Source organism: Coturnix japonica, chromosome 2, assembly GCF_001577835.2.
Source record: "Coturnix japonica isolate 7356 chromosome 2, Coturnix japonica 2.1, whole genome shotgun sequence".
Lineage (NCBI taxonomy): Eukaryota > Metazoa > Chordata > Aves > Galliformes > Phasianidae > Coturnix > Coturnix japonica.
The window spans coordinates 58678585-58693353 of NC_029517.1; the positions used below are offsets into that span (position 1 = coordinate 58678585).

General features: G+C 33.8%; 1 protein-coding gene across 2 annotated transcripts in view; it reads right to left on the minus strand.

The window, feature by feature from the left end:
- Positions 1-10100, minus strand: part of LOC107309552 (cadherin-9-like) — a 92219-nt gene extending 82119 nt beyond the window's left edge. For both annotated transcript variants that reach the window (XM_015854465.2, XM_015854463.2), the window contains exon 1: positions 9790-10100. The gene's annotated coding sequence lies outside the window, so the exon portion shown is untranslated. The remainder of the gene's footprint in view (positions 1-9789) is intronic.
- Between the last annotated feature and the right edge of the window lie 4669 nt (positions 10101-14769).

Below are 14769 nucleotides of genomic sequence, written 5' to 3' on the forward strand. Positions count from 1 at the left end.
GACGCAGTAGTTAAACATATTATATGAAAAAAATCCATTTATTCCATTAAAAAAAAAAAAGAATTGAAATCCATGCTATCTCCAGAGGTTAACACCACTGTATATATAGAGAAAATAACTCTTCTTCATCTGTTGACTGGTACATACTGTTTTGTTACCACATCTGAGGAAACAATTGCTTTTAAATAAAGGTTGTAATTACACACAATGACAAACTTTTTTATCTAAAGCTTAACATCTACAGATTTCTAATTTATCTTTCAAATAATAAATGTTGGATTCTGTTTCACTTAGTATGCCTCAGAAGTAACCATGGTAGATTACAAGGAATGGTGAGAGGGCATGCTTTTATTTTCCTTGTTCCCTTCATATTGCCAACAGTGGTGTGGAAAGTTCTATTTAAAACAATCATCACTTGATTTGCCAAAAACTTCAGGAACAAACAATTGAACTAGTAAGAAGAAATCTACTTTATATTTGCATTGTAGAGTGATATATAATAAAGACAAAAAAGATAATTTTTTTTTCTATCTATCTTGTATATGATGATTTAGATGATCTGACAGTAAGGCTGAAGTTGTTATGAAAACTGCACTGTTGCAGTAATATCCCTGGTTTCCCAAATGACTACCTCTCAATTTAAGAAACAGCGAGACAAGCCAAAAATCCCATCTTGAACTAGTTGTTCAAACTTTTTGTCAGTAGGAATTTTATAATATATGTTAGCAGGTAGAAACTGTAAGGGTGACAGAGTAAAAATTGATGCTTCATTGAAAGTTATCAGTAATGCTACACTACTGTATTTACATTATTTAGACTTCAATTCTCTTTCCACAGAATTCTGGTCTCAATATGAATTTACTGACTGAAAAAGAAATTCTTTATTCTTTCAAGATTTTCCTTCTGCATTGATAGTGTAGGCAGAGAAGCAGTTTCACTTTGATTTCAGCTGATGTTTACTGGTTTGTTGTGTTTATTGTCAGAGGATGTGTTGACAAAGGACACAAATTTGAAACTGTCTGCAAATCTCTTACCAACCCACTGAATATAAACTTCATAACTCACCTAATGCTTGCTAAAATCTATACCAATTTACAAGGCAAGTATATGCATGAGTTTCCTAACAATGGTGCTGTCCATAACATAGTATATGCAATGTCCATATATACTGTGTCCATATCTATATACCTATGTTGATATGGATACTATTATCGTGGTAGGTATAGACGGATATATAAATAGTAATGTAGATATATAGAAATATAGAGACATATACATTCATATTTCTATTGATATCAATAATTATATAGATACATAAATATAGGTATGTATATGTGTTCATGTTGTCACAAGCAGTAAAATATTATTATTTCTTTATTTCTTGTCTACTAAATTCTAAGTATGACTAGTATGACTGACTAGCATGAAATTTAATGTGTGCGAATCAACTTGAGGTGAAGGACTCATTTTCTATTCTAGAGCAATGTCCCCCCTACTTATGTTCCTTAAAAGCATGTATTTGCAGATGTCAGGTCTCAGACTGGACAAATAAATTATTTTGATGCCACAGGCACAGAAATCACATAGAAAACTACAACATCCTATAGTAGTTAATTTTGTTTTCGCCTGTGGATCAGTAGCTCACAATAATTCATATTAACAACAAAAACAACAACAACAATAACAAAAAGATCAGATAACCCTAAACATTATGCTGATTTACATAAATCTTTTTACTTCTCTGCATTCATAAATTTACTCATGGAATTTTGGAAAGGAAGAATTCCTTCCATCTTTTGCCAGAGAACAAATGACACCAAGCTGTGGGGTGCAGATGACACACCAGAGGGATGGAATGCTATCCAGAGGGACCTAGACAGGCTTGAGCAATGGGCCCAGGTGAACCTCATAAGTTTCAGCAAATTCAAGTGCAAAGTCTTGCACCCAGGTCTAGTACATTACCAGTACAATCAAGAGGATTAAAGGATTGGGGGAAGTCCCACTGAAAAGAATCTGGGTGTACTGGTGGATGTGAAGCAGTGTGCCCTCACAACCCAGAAAGTCAACTGTATCCTGGGCTGCATCAAAAGAATTGTGGTCAGCAGGTTGAGGGAGGTGATCCTGCTCTTCTGCTCTGTGTGGGTGAAGCCTTACTGTAGTACTGTGTTTTGGAGCTGGAGACTGTCCAGAGGAAGGCCATAAAAATGATCCAAGGGATGCAGCACTTCTCCTACAAGGACAGGCTGAGAGAGCTAGGGCTGCAAGGTGATCCCTTCAGTATCTAAAGGGAACCTACAGGAAAGAAGGGGACAGAATCTTTAGCAGAGTCAGTGTGATAGAAGAAGGGGAATGATTTCAAGCTTAAAGAGTGTAGATTTAGGTTAGATATAAGGAAAAAGTCTTTTACAGTGAGAGTGGTGAGGCACTGGAACAGATTACCCAGAGACATGGTGGATGCCTCATCCTTGGAGATTTTCAAGATGAGGCTGGATCAGGCCCTGGGCAGCCTGGTCAAATTGTGGACATCCTTGCTTTTGCAGGGGAGTTGGATTACATGACTTTTAAAGATCCCATTCTAAGGACTGTACGATTCTGTGATTCTTTCTATCAGGATGGTAGGTTTCCTTGTAGTAGCTTTTGATATTTTCCTTAACACTTACACATAGTTGCTACAATGACTGTCTCTGCTGTGATTCTGTAGTGTCCGAGATCTCCATCCGAAGGTTCTAGTAAAGTTCTCAGCTGAGGTACACAGCTGTTGTTTGAAATGACCTACATTTTCATATAAGTATCACTAATCCTGAGTATGTTTGGTTTCCTGACTATCAAAAACATTGACACTGTTTTTGAAAAGATGTTGAGATCCTTTTCCTATTATAAAACCTGGAGACATATGGAAACATAATTCTTCACTAGGTATGGCTTAAATCTTGACTTAGCCCTTCTCAAGACTCAAAATATGAGCATATTCTACCCCTAGTGTGCTACACATACAAATATGTTCACAAACTATGCAAGAGATATCTGGTCTTATTTGCAGTTTCTAGAAAATTTTAAATTTTTACATTAAAATGTAAAAATACATTTAAAATTTAAATGTATGATTTCTTTGAAATCATCATTCATATATCACATGCAGTTTGTAAGTAGTTAAATGGCCCTGTGTCTATGTATAGCAGTGAGTTTCAGTATTTAATCAATCAAATGCCTATTAATTATAAACCTTAAAAGTAGTTTTAAAAAAAATCTGTTCATCATGTAATTCCTTAGTTTCAGGAAAGCATTATGAATTAGAACCTAAGTGTGCTAGAGACAGAAATGAACATCAAGGTCTCTACATATTCAGGAGTTTCATAGGACTGTAGAGATGTATTTAGGGACAGTTAGATTAGTGTAGACTAAAATGTAAATAAAAATTGGATGAGTATAAATTCAAATGACAAACAAATATTTTGAGAGGGTACTTTGATGAAACTTTGTTTCAGCAATGTTAGTAGATACACATCTGGATGTATAATGACATTGAGCACACTCCTATGCTACTATTTATTATTTTCAGACTTTTCAGATCTGTGTCACAGTAGATGAACAAGTATCTTTTGTTTTATATCTTGTTTCTTTTTTCTTTTCCTTTTTTTTTTTTTTTTTTTTTTTTTTTCTGTGAAAAACGTTGTTGCATTATGTAATTCAACCAGTTCTTAGTATACTCTTTTTTTGCCTTCCATAGTGTTTTTTTGTTTTCCTCCTTTCTGAANTTTTTTGCCTTCCATAGTTTTTTTTTGTTTTCCTCCTTTCTGAATCAGAACTTCAAGGAAGGAAATATTCTCAACCAGCAGATTTTTGTAGCTTAAAGTAGCTGCAGCAGGATTTTGGAGAACTTCTTTTAATAGCCTTTAGAAAGTTGTGTGAAGTGCATTAAATGCATTACTAATATTTCTAAATTGAACGTTGTGTTTTCTGCTGCAGGGATGGTTAGCCTTCATTAGTAGAAAATATTTGTTGGTGGGGTTATGAATAGAAGGTAAGGCAACATCATAATTTTGGATTAAATTAAAATATGATCCATTCTTTTATAACCTTGCAAAACACTTACTTAAAGTCATGTATGAGTTCTCAGCATTGATGCAACTTCTGTTACTGCTACTAATATAACTACTACTTAACAACGGAATATCTTCATTATCATATGTAGAGAATTATCCCTGAAGGATAATTAAGAGGCTAATTCTTTTTCTTTAGAACATAAGAGGTTTTGCTTAGCGTCTTATTTTTTGGACACATAGGAATGTAATTCAAATATGTATCTTTGTTAGGAAATAGAGTACATATTGTAAAATTGGAAATAGTCATTTGCTGATTATCCATGGGATGCACATAATTGCAAGGAAGGAAGAGTCTACATGGATTTTAAAATATATTTCCATTTTTCAATAAGTCTGAATTCTCATTAGAGATGAAATTTCCTTTCACACTTGGGAAGTTAATGTAAGGATTATTGCACATCTTACAGGAAATGAGAAAATATTTTCTATAATGCAGCATTCTTATTTTTATTCTGAGAAAAAATATCTATATATTTTTAATCAGATAGAATCATTATAAAAACACAGATTCAGCACTCATTTTCACTCTGAGTAAGGGAAACGAACAAAAGTAATTTAATGGCTTCAGTGGGACTAGTCTTAATACAAAATGTTACTCACTCCGTAAGGACTCCAGAACCTGGCACAAGCACAAACAGTTCTTAAAAGTGGTTTAAAACTAAAAATATTATTTTTGTAATTCCTATATTTGCCTGATATTTTCTCTGTTCCTGCAGAACAGAGAAAGCAGAATCATTTCCTTGAAATGCCCCACAGTCTGCACCCATTCCTTCAAGTCAGAAGAGAAAAAAAGAAAGTTTATTCAACAGTTTCCCATTTAGTGCCTGAATACATTATTATAAAGGATCATGATAAAGAAAAATGTAAGTCACATGAAAGTATTCTAATAAAAAACAATGCACACAAGTAAGAAAATTCAGTCAGAAATTTGTAGTCAAGACTTAAGCAAAGTCATTTTAACCTACTCTCATAATTTTCCTGAATTATGTCTACGTTTATGCATATGCATACATGCATGCATATACATATGTCAGAATTCTGTTCATGAACTGGGGTTACTCTCATTTTTTAAGTTCATACAACAGTAAACAAGCAGTTTACTGATGAAATCTTGTAATCTGTAACTTTTGGATATTTACATGTAAATTTTATTTTATAATGTGTCTACATTTTCTTCCAAAACGGGTATTGTTGGATTAATGTCCCCCTTCTCAGCACACACTGTTTTTGCTTTACCTCATTCTCATCTCCACAGGAGCAAATAATGGAAGATGGAGAATGTAAAGAACAATTATTTTAGTAAGATCTTAAGATGAAAATGGAAGATTATCTCATGTTATAAATTTCCTTTATCTTGTATATTTTGATGTTTTATTGAATTTCTTTTTAAGAAGTTCCAAAAATAAATATCAAACTCTTGATTCCTAATTATCAATCTAATTGATCATTATTTTCAGAAATTAACAGATAAATATAATAGGGTTTATATGTATTGCTAGATATATTGCTTTTATGCATTATTAATTGCTTTCAATTGAATGATTAAAGAATAAACAAATTGACAGCACTCCTTATGAGAAATGTTGTGTAGTTTGTTTCATAATGATGAAAAGGCCTGTTTCCATCTCCAAATAGAAAAGCATTATCTACAATTCTACCTGTTTCACTGAATCTTTTGTTAGGTATCATTTATAAAGAGCATGTTTTGATTTTGGACAAGCAATTTAGGAGATCTTTCTCAACGTATTATACGCAGTGGAAAATGCTTACAGTATTTCTTGAAAAAATGGAATCTCTGAGCAATGACATGCATGCCTCGATGCTCTAATATTTTCTCAGGCATAATTTCCATGAAGCTGGAGGTTATTTCCCTTGACTAGGATTTGTGAGGTCAAAGAAACCTGAGTAATATTTAATGCCTAGAAATTTGTACTTACACGAACATCCCTGATATTTGCATGATCATAACAGAAGATTTTAATATCAGATTTACATTTATGTGAGACAGGAAAAACTGAATATAATTTGATGTCATCTTTGTGTTGCTATTACTACTAAAAAGTGTGAAAATTAAATATAAAAACTTTCATTTAACTGGCAACGACATATACTGACCATCACTTGAGGCACCATATTTTGCAATTGCAGAAATATTTTGTGAAAGTAATGTTAGAAACTTCAGTATTTTTTAGGTACTCAAGACATATTTATTTTCATGTTTTAGAAACAGTCACATGGAGAAGTTTGAGGACTGTGAAAGCAGGGGCACTCCCACAAAGCTGCTGAGAGCTCATCACCTGAACCGTCTGCACAGCAGTTCCTCCTTGTGGAATGAAGATAACCTTATCAGCCTCCATTTCTGAGATTATGGAATTAAAGTTAAAAATAATACACTTGGCTTTCTATTATCCCCTTTTTTAGAAGCTACATTATATACACAGCATTGTTCTGTTTTCCCTGAAGTTAGAAAGAAGATTTTCCTTCAAGTAAGTCACATTCAGTTTTGCTAGAATTTTGTGCTGTAAACACATATTGAGATCTGATCAGGAATGGTCCCTCCTGTTAAGTCATGCCAGGCAGGTAGGCCTGGTGCCACTGGAGGTTTTAACATGATCAGTTGCTGGGTGTCAGGACGGCAACTTGTCTTTTGTCACTCAAAGATTTAATATTTGTTTAAGAGACAAAAGGAGAAAGTTATTAAAATGACACTTGACTGCTTTTATGAGAATTCTTTTTGTTCGTAGCTGAAAGCCATTTCCTCTTGCATTATTTTCCTCCCTCCCCCACCCCCTTTTAGCAAAATTTAGGATCTTTTACAACAAATGACTTTTCATAAACTCTCACTCACATACAGAATGCAGCTAGCTTTCACTCAGACATCCCTATTCATGTTCAAATATTTGTGCTTCTGCAGATAACATTTGCATGTAACACCTGCTGCAAGCCTTAGAAATTCAGAAGGCTTTCTGAGATGAGTGGGAGAGACATTTTTGTCTATGCTTTTGGTTCAGTTGCCTTATACAGCTAAATGGCCTTGACTGAATGAAAGAAACCTATAAAATAATATATTTTATATGGCCTGATGTATCCTGGTCTGTGAAACCCAGTTTTATCATAAGAACAATATTTTTTTAATTATTTTTATTTATTTTTTTAATGTCCAGTAATGAGTTTTTATTTCCAGAAGAGTCTCCAGAAATGAAAGAAGTTGGGAGAGAGGGAGCAGAAAAATATGCCCGTTTATCCCTAAAGAAAAGGTAAAAGACTGTGTGTGCACGTGTGATTTACTCTACATCAAAACTCCTAAGTAGTATTTGCTCCTTTGTGTGTCTTGTTTCATCAAGATTAGGACAGCATCAGGAGACATCCGTCTAACTTAGTTTATCTTCTGAACAAATTCATCGTTAAAGGAAATTGTGAGTCCTGTTACTTTTGACCTCCACCTCTCAGGCTTCTGCCAGTAGATTCCATGAAAGCCATCTTGTTGGGTTACAGAAAAAAATTCCTGACACCAGGGCACAAGCAAATGTCAGAATTAAGTTGTGTAGTTCTTTCCACAACACTGTCAGTAATAACATTTAAAATAGTGGATTTTGATTGGCAGGTATAGGGAATTAAATCATCCCCATTGGCTGATCCGATGATTGGAGTGCATCCCTGCCAACTTAATGCAAACTGCACTGCACTCCATCCTAGTGGAGCAGAAGCTGGGCAAGGGGAGAGTGCACATCATCCCAAATGAGCTTCTTTCTGGAGAGGAGGACATTTCTAGAATGGTCACTTCTTCAAACTAGTGTGAAAATTGTGTGCTTCAGTTAAAAGCCTGAAGCACTCAGACCATGAGTCTGTACAAGGCATATGGCAGCACTATTTCACTCTGCCATTTCTCTCCAAATTGCATTTCCAAACTGCTTTCTGTGTTTTGGTGATATTTATGCAACACATTTATTTTTTCTGTAATAATGACTGTAATGTAGCCTCTGGAAATTTTCTCACACAAATAAGCAAACAAAAAAATTACTGTTGAAATCTCCACATCAGGACTAAAGGCTTGACAAGTATTTTAGGTACAACTTTAGTATATCACAATAAACATATGCGTTTCATGATTTTAAAACAAGCATGTTTATCTAACATTAATATGTATATATGTATTACCATAAACATTTGATTATATAATATGATCATGTAGAAGTTTTACATCTTTGCTAACAGAAATGCCATTATCTGTCAGCATATTTAATCTTTAAGTCATATTATTACATAGTAAAGGATAAATGACAGGATTATGCACTTTATCTGCAAAATTCACTCATAGTTAGCAATATACCTATATTACAAACTAACATAATCCTGTAGAATTCACAGTAATCAGAAAAAAAAAAAATGTAATGAGACACCTACATATTTAATTAGTCTATTCTCACTTTTTGGAAGAAAATTTTAGTTGTACAAAATGAGTTGGAAGCAGTGATCTTTATAAAGCTATCATTAGCAAGTCTTATCACCAATATTATTTATTAAAAAAGACATTTGATCTCACTATTAAAAGTATTACATTTGCCTTTTTATCCATATTTGCTCTTATCATAAGAAACTAGTTTAGTACTCAACAATGGAGCACAAACTTACTGTGATTTAAGTAATATATTACTTAATCAGAGTGAGACTGATCTTACTTTCGCGTATGGAAAGTATCCTAACCAAACAATCATTTTACTGTTCTCACCTGCTGCATAAATCTGTTTCTGAGATGGCGAGTGGCTACTACTGTATGCACATTACCATACAATTGCAGGGGGATATAGATTTCTTTATGGTTCTTATGCATCATTCTTTGAAGCTCATCTGTCAGTGAAACTGAATGGATGTGACTGCATGTCTCTTGCATGTGGAAAGAAAAAATAAAATGTCATTCACTGGGCAGTTGCTCTCTGCTGATTACTTCAAAATCAAGTGGTCACTTTGGCCTTTTATGCTTTCTGCCTTGTTTTTTCTCCTAGTCTCTGTTTATAAACACTAGACTGGTATTGTTGATAGTGCTTCTGGAAAACAGCCTTACACTTTAAGCCTGTTGACTTTGACTTACTGCTCTGAACATTCAGAGGAACATCTGCCTCAGAACTCAAACATTCTGAATGGCAAGCTTTTACTTCACCCGTCATGTAAAGAAAAATAATTTCATTACCACAACCAAAGAAAATAAAAATAAAGCATCATCACTTCATTCATATTGGTACTAAAAACTTATTCATTTTTTATTCTTTTTAACTGAGTTTTCAGTAAAAACAAAGATGACAGAAAGAAAAGGGTTGTAGCTTCTATCTGGACAGGTAAAAGAGTATTCTGCACAAAAGTTAGATTATACTGTCACTGTTATATTGCTGTTAAAATCTGAATGAGAGTAATACTGTTTAACAGTACTGCCAGATAATATATCCTTTGCTAGATTTCTCATATACACAAGAAATTGTCATATATACAACAGTAGTTTAGATTTCAGCAAATATTTTAATTTCTTTCTCAAAAGTGCTCTTCTGACTCTTTCCCCCCACCCCCTCCCTAAAAGGAATCTGTAACGAATCTTTAACATTTTAGCCTTTTTAAAGAAAACGTCTGCTTTTTTTTTTTTTTTTTTTTTTTTTTCTATAGACATTTCTTTGTTACATAAAGTTAATCTACTCACCATGTCTTGCAGCATGAGCCCAGCTCTGCCCATCCAGTGCTGCTTCTTTACCTGCTTCCTCCCTTCTGTCTAGCACTGTATCTCCAGCGCTGTGTGCGCTTACATCTAACTAAGGCAGACTCTCTCCCAGTATCGCTTTTAACTCAGGCAGGCGGGGAGATGAAGCCAAAGGGAATCTCTATCTGATTGGTTTCCATTCAGTGGTCCTGATTAATAAGAAACGTCCCTCACTGAGAGAGATGTTGCTGCCGATAGAGCCGCAGTGCTCAGATGAGGAGGTTTGGGGCTGGGGGGATGCCGGCTTTGCCAGCTATACAGTGATTTGCAAGTGAATGCAGTGGGAGGGTTCAGAGAGGAGGGCTTTGTTAGGGACCCTCTTATTAACTGAGACTTAAATACAGAGAGTCAAGTTACCGGCTCAGTTTGATCTGTTTTCAGTTTTAATGATAAGGGGAAGGGAATGCCCATAACCTTTGAATTATCTGGAGAAAAGATTTACCATAATTATCTACACTGGCAGTTCAGTACCATTTGTGTGCACATATTGATTGAAGAAAGTAAAACTATCCAGTACCATTATGGTGAAAAATGATATTAAGTTGAAAGAAGGGACAGCGTAGGTGATTTCCCCATGTACTAAATGCAGCAGTATCACTTCCAGATATTGATAATGATGGACTTGTCATTGTACCTGAAAGAGAACATAATGTAAAGTTGCAAAGGGTATTTCAGGAGTTATTGTTAATAATGTTCAGGTCTTTCACAAAAACGTGGTTTTGCAAGCAAGACAAATGAAACTTTCTGCTACCAGGTACATTATGTTTGGGTAGGAGTAACCACTGCTTCCTTCTATGCTACCAGTGTGCAATATTCAGAATATAATCAGTTGTTTGAAATACCATCTTCAATCAAAGAATAAGACATTACTTATCAAAATAGGAAAACTAAAGTGATTTAAGTCCTTGGCATTTTTCGTGGGCTTCTGGTAATTCTGATTGCTAATAACAGTTTTAGCAACTGACATAACCTAAACATTTGCAACCGGGCTGCTAAGAACAGTGCCTTTGCAGTCACTTTCTATACCAACTAGATGTCTGTTATAGGCATGAATACAATAGTATAAAATGCTGTGAAGTGTAATGTAATGTAATTAATTTAGTGCCAACATTTCCTTTTTAGAAAGATGGATCATGATGCCAGTTTCTAATTAGGAAATATCATTAGGTCTTTGGGTTCAGTAACTAGTGGAAGGAGGAATGTTTCTACTCTTACAGAGAAACCTTATAATAACAAAAGATGAGTTTACCTAAAATAACCAGTCGAGAAACCTAAGTAAATTATTCCCTTTTCTTTATGCCCATATTATTGTTTTAGTCCTACCACTGATGAGCTCAGCAGGCCCATATTCACAGTATGATTTTTCTAATGAGAACTATGTCATCGTTATATTCCATTTGAAATGATTAAGGGACTGATAGAATTTGTACAGACATCTGCCTGAGCCTTTCCATTGATTTCAGTGGCACTTAAATAGTTTCCTGAGTAAACTTAGTCTTCTATGGGAATGCTGCACACTCATTACGACTATATTTGCATATGTGAAACTGAATGTAGAATTCAGCCTAATACTTTGAAAATCAAAAATCAGAATCCAAACGCCAAACAGGACCAATTGCTGTACCTCAACTAAAAAAACTGTATAAAGAAGTTTAAATGAGCATGTGCATTTCACAGTCAATCTACTTCAGCAGGTCTATGGATAAAAATGCTTATTATAATTTTTGTTTCAGTAAGTACATGGGAAAGCAAAAAGAAAAACTACTGAGAGACAGCTACAGCTGTGTATCTCTGATGCTCTGTTATCCCAGTGAAGCCTTCAATTTTGGGTATCTCCAAAAATATACTTTTTTTTTTTTTTTTTTTTTTAATAGGAAAATGGTGGGATGATAAAAATTATGAGTAATGTCTCCAGGTTTTTCACTTCATTAGTGCTTCTTCACTATTTTGGCTGCTCTATGGGTACATTGTTTCTACTCCAATCAATATTAGGAGATCATCCAGGTACAGAAGAATCCCACAAACTGGAGGGATGTGCAAGGTATCTTTGCACAACACTTCCTTGAGCTTTAGAAGGTGCTACTCCCTGGCAGCTGTAGGTCTGTCTTCTGCTTTGAAGGCAGGTGCACACACCAGTTCAGTACAAGGTAGTGTGCACTTATAAAAGGGAAAGGCTCTGATCATGTTCATGCCATCTTGAATTTTGTAGTAATAAAACAGGCAACATTATTTATATTAGGCAGTATGTATAATGGCTGCATTCTCAATATATTTTTCATGATGTAAATACAACACAGTGACTACTACAGGGGAAAAAGGCAAAAACAAAAAACAAAAAACAAAAAAAACAAAAAAAAACAAAACATGCTATTCATTCACAAAGGAAGAGGTACTTCTAATGAAAACAGTATTACACAATTCGGGTAAAAGGTTTTGCAATGTGAGCTGTAAATAAAATATACATTAAAAGTAGGACAAAATGGAAAAAGTGTAGGTGTAACAGCAACCAGAGAGGGAAGGGTAGAAATCTGAGGCCATGCTGTAACTCACAGATAGCTACTAAAGGGGAGGAAAGAGAAGATGCTTCTGAAAATGAGTGGGTAGGAGGTAAGATACGGAAAAGCAGAAAGTGCACCAAAAGGTTAAGGCAATATTGTTTTTATTGCAAGACAGACTGTACTTCAGTTTTATGTTTTATGAAGTCTTTCTGGAATCAAGTCTCTTCTGACCCCTCTTCTTCTTCCTTTCTTTTCATTCCTGAAGGTTTTTCTGCTGGCATCCATTGGAGGCAGTGATTACACACCCAATCTTTGTTGAAATTCATAACATTTCCTTATTTCACAGCAGCTAAGATCATTCGGCAGTGCACAGAGTGGAGCATATTGCCTTGATAAATCATTCTGAGTTCAATCACCACTTCTTATCATTTTTTTCTTTTTCTGTCAGGTTTATACTTAATTTGTTTAGGTAAAACTAAATACAAATAGAAATTCAGAAGACAGAAGGAGTCATCTGTATCTACCCCACTGTAAAATAGATTTCATCACTGGATGATATTTACTAATCTTTGAATCTCAAATAGTCTCTTCATATGCTTCTGGTAAACTTAGTCAGTATTAAATTCTCACTCATCTGCGTTCCTTCAGTGTTCCTGGGGTTTTGATAGTAAAATTTCCCTTCAGTATACCAGTGATATGACTACTTTCAATTATGCAAAAATTTAAAGAGATTTTACATCTTTCTCAGATAAGAGACCCTATGAAATGGTAAAAAGAACAGGGCTGAAAAGACTGAAAGAGAGAAGAAGCATGCAAATAAGGGAAGTTCCTCCAGAAGAACAGTGGCTGTGCAACTTGAAGTCTCTTCACGTTCACTTGAACATTTAAGATTCTGAAGCATGAGGAAGATTAATCAGATAAATATAATGAGTTGAAAAACTAGTTCAAAATGCAACCCTATTTTCATTTATTCTGTGAAAATATTTCACTATTAGCTTCTCCAATTTTTCCCCAAACTTTCTTTTTCTGTGAAAGTCTTTATATGATTCACTTATTAAACAATATGACGAAGTATCTGACTTTAAAAGATTGAAATCACGTTACTAAATCAGAACAGACAAGCAATAGATTTTGGCTAGCCCCCTTTGAAATCTTCTGTTCTTTTCTCCCTTCTGTACCCCTTCCTTTGAAAGAATTATGCAAGAAACAGCCACTCTTACTTTTCTGAGGGAGAATTACAATACTGTATCTGGCTCCAGGTTGCCAAAAAAAGACATGAGACAAGTAAAGAAGTGTGTGTAGGAGGGAGAAGAACATGTGAAAAGGCCAAAGCATGGTAAGAGCAATAAAATGTTGTTAAACTCTGAGCTGTGTTAAAACAAGCCAAAACTAAAATGTATGTATAAGACAACACAATGCCCCACAGACCATTGGATTAAGCTAATTTGTCCCCAAACTTAATGGTGTGTATGGTTTGAGAAAAATGAGAGTGAAAGCTTTAGTTAAAAATATAGTCAACAGTCAGTTCTACAGTTTAAACTGTATACTATGTTCAAAGTCTTTTAAATTCAATTACATTAATTTTATTTTATTTTATTTTATTTTATTTTATTTTATTTTATTTTATTTTATTTTATTTTATTTTATTTTATTATTTTATTTTATTTTATTTTATTTTATTTTATTTTATTTTATTTTATTTTATTTTATTTCCATTTTGCTAAAACCTAGTGATATTATTTCCTTTTAGGAAGATGGAACAAAATGTTTGGAGTTATTTGCCCACATGTATATGTAAGTTTATATAAACATACACATTATAATGAGAAAAGTTTTTACTCCAAAGAATAAACATTAACCCACAAAATCAAGCTGATTTGATGTTACATTTAAATTAAAAATAAAAATAAATAAAAAATCTCTTACAGTTTTATTTTCATGAGTTTATTTTTAATTTTTTTTTTCTTGTCAGACATCAATAAAATCAATCAGTTTTATCTTGCTTTCTTTACAGTCTCCAGATGCAATAATTTGAAATTTTAAAACATGATAAATCTGGGTTAGATCTTGCTAAGAGAGAACTGAAAATTTAAAACATCAGAACCAATTTAGTAGAAGCAAGGCCTTTATGTTTTCTCAGCATTTCATCAATTCAAAGCTAGTAAAAATGTTTAAAGTACACCAGAACAAATTTAACTACATTAAATAAAATTCAAATGTTCTAAACTTTCTAACAAATTAATAAAAATAATGTAGGAATATGCGTTATTGCATACACACAGAGATAGATGCACTGTATTTCATATAAACAACAAATATTAAATAGAAGTTATTAATGCACAAATAAAATAAATATGATGAAATCTTCTAAAAATATAGTGTGAGTGCTAGGTTGAAATGCAAGTAATAACACTGAAGTACTGAT